Here is a 2,811-nt window from a genome sequence, read left to right on the forward strand (position 1 = left end):
CTTCCGGTAAAATGACTTTTCTAGTAACCAATTTCGGCGAACGCTGAGGCACTGGCGGAAGCCCTGGCACCACCACCCAAACCTCCATATCCTCCTTATACATTTCCGCCATTTCTTCCATAACCGCCGCTTGGCTAGCGACCACTACCGAAACCTCCGGTACCACCATGACCTGTAAATATATAAATCAATGTAATTTTATCGATATTTTGGGGATGTGATGAGTGACCTCCTCCGTATCCACCGTCTTCGCCATTGCCGCTTCCAAATCCACCTCCAAAGCCACCTCCATATCCACCGCCACCTTTTTAGAACAATAAATCTATTTTGAGAACATTCTCTCGATATAAAATTGCAGTAGTTAAGGTTCATTTTCTGTTCTGTATTTTTATTTTAATGACGTGTGAACTTCATATCTTTTCTGAACCCGGAAATTTGTTTCTACCTGCCATAGTTAACCGAAAAACTCAAAAGAGGATTATTTTTAGATCATTTTTATTATCTCATACGATAAAAGACTGTATAGAGAGGTTCACACCCAATATCAAATGAATCCATTCAGTAGAACTTCAAATGTTTCGTCAAGCGCATTTAAAGTTTCGTTTTTAGATGCCGCGATTTGGATTCCGCATAATATAATTTATATTTCAGGGCTCCTTTTAAGTGCTTATTCAAGCTTTGAGAATATGAAAAAAAATCGATTATTTCATATTTCTAGACTAGAATGCCCCATCAATTCATAGATCACAAGAGATACATTATAACGTTTTTAATAAAGATGAGCTAAAGATGGGTTTTGTTATTTTATCAATAGAACGTGATGATAGGGACAGCGAAAGTCGGCACAATTTTAATGATTACATTTAAATCAATCACCTGTTGATGTAAGGTTTACAAACAAATCCGGATAAAAATTACATGTACCATGGAACATTGATATCGCCCGGAGAATTGATAGTGTATAGAATTTACCACAATAATGTATTGAATTTGCTAAAAATCCTTCAAAAATTAATTCGCAATCTTCATGGATAACCTAATAGTTTTTCGGGAGGGATATTTCGATTTCTTGGTCACTTATTGATATTATTTTACGTTATAGTTAATTTAATTTTAATGTCTCGAACTTACCTCCACCTCCAGCGTCTCCGAAACCTCCTCCTTTACCACCATAACCTCCTAGAGACCTCGTTCTTCTCGGTTCCAACTGTAAATTATTTATTTTTCAAATCTAATAAGGACCGATCTCCTACACTTTACTGCGATCCGATTGCCGCGTAAATTAAAATACGAAAGGATATTGTTTTTTTATAATCAAGGATACAACAACAATGAAAGAGATATCCAGGAGAAATATTATTCATGATTTTAACGTAGCGTTGGGAACTATCGACTGAAAACAGTCGAAACAGTCGATAGTCACAAAACAGTCGAAACAGTCGATAGTCAAAAAACTAGCGTCAAATGCACGGTTCGACTGTTTTTTGCAATTCATGATTTCAGACAAAGATGTACGAACCCTTTGCTGTATAAATTGTGAGAGAGGAAAAGACGGAGATAATTGCTTGGAGCAGTAGGTTTTATATGTGCTTCTTTTTACCAACGGTAGTATAACGTAGACGGAGTAAGACGGAGATGTATATATTCCTTCACGTACTAACTTGCAAGAAGAAAAGAAAAATTACCGAATACTATTAACATGAAATTAATATTTTCATTTTAAACGAAGTAGAATTACTTTTATATTAGAGTATTCTGTGGATCTGTAAAAAGGAATGGAATTTTATAGAATGAAATAATACCCCGCAAATGTTTTATCGTGTATACAATACAATAGAACTTAAGGAAAACCTAAATACCAAATATACAATAACCATAAATACTAAATGAAAATACAACATATACCCAATCATAGAAAAAAAAACGAAATCATGACATAATTAAAAATGATCGCACAATTACTAAAGCTTTTTTTAAATAAAGTAATTGCTTTATTTATTATTGAACGGAAATATTTTTTAACAAAAATCGAAAAGTAATCGAAATAACAGTCAAAAGGGTTTATTTATCATTTTTATCATTCATCACTATCATTCACAATTTCAATCTTTTTACTCTATGACATTAACAATCTTGAAAAATATCGTTCCAAAATGCTGCTATATAAAAAAATATATATAAAACTACAAAAAAAACATAAGACTATATATTTTACATAAAAATCTATGTAAGCATAAATTGGGTACATTTTTGTCAAGGTCGCGGCTAGGACCAGAACGTTAAAAATCAGTCGAATGAAACTAGCAGAACCAAAAATAGTCACTAAAAGTACACGACTGAAACAGTCGATAGTAAACACTAACAAAATCAGTCATACCGAAAAGACACCAGTTCATTATTCATTATTCATTAGTTCCCAGCACTAATTTTAAGTTATATCCATAGCTTGTAAAACTGGACGAATAAAACATAATTTTCCATTCAATAAAATGTAAAAATTATTTCATTAATGAAAATAAGTCGCTAAAGAATATTTTCATCATCCTTTTCGTATTTGAACATTCATATATATGTTAAAGGACTTACGCCATTCTTAGCGAGAGGATTGGCTTGGATGGCACTACTGGCCAATACTACCAGACAGGCAGCTTTAAAATAAGCCATATCAGATAGCTATTAATAGCTTTAGTAGACTTTGGTCCAAATATATTTCAACTCAATGAAGTGTACAATAAAAAGTATAAAATAATTTTTAGAATAATATACAAATGAGTAATTTAACAATACAGAAAAAAATTGAGATCCACATTA

At 32.5% G+C, this 2,811-nt stretch overlaps 1 long non-coding RNA gene across 1 annotated transcript; it reads right to left on the reverse strand.

Moving 5' to 3' along the window:
- LOC143203756 (uncharacterized) lies at positions 1-2,811 on the reverse strand. Its single transcript, XR_013007427.1, has 4 exons — positions 2,587-2,811; positions 1,132-1,207; positions 230-304; positions 1-172 (listed from the first exon to the last, which is right to left on the reverse strand). It is a non-coding gene; the product is annotated as an uncharacterized LOC143203756 (long non-coding RNA).

Source organism: Rhynchophorus ferrugineus, unplaced genomic scaffold, assembly GCF_030347505.1.
Source record: "Rhynchophorus ferrugineus isolate W39M unplaced genomic scaffold, kcgeb_rfMv2 rfM10, whole genome shotgun sequence".
NCBI classification, from domain to species: Eukaryota; Metazoa; Arthropoda; class Insecta; order Coleoptera; family Curculionidae; genus Rhynchophorus; species Rhynchophorus ferrugineus.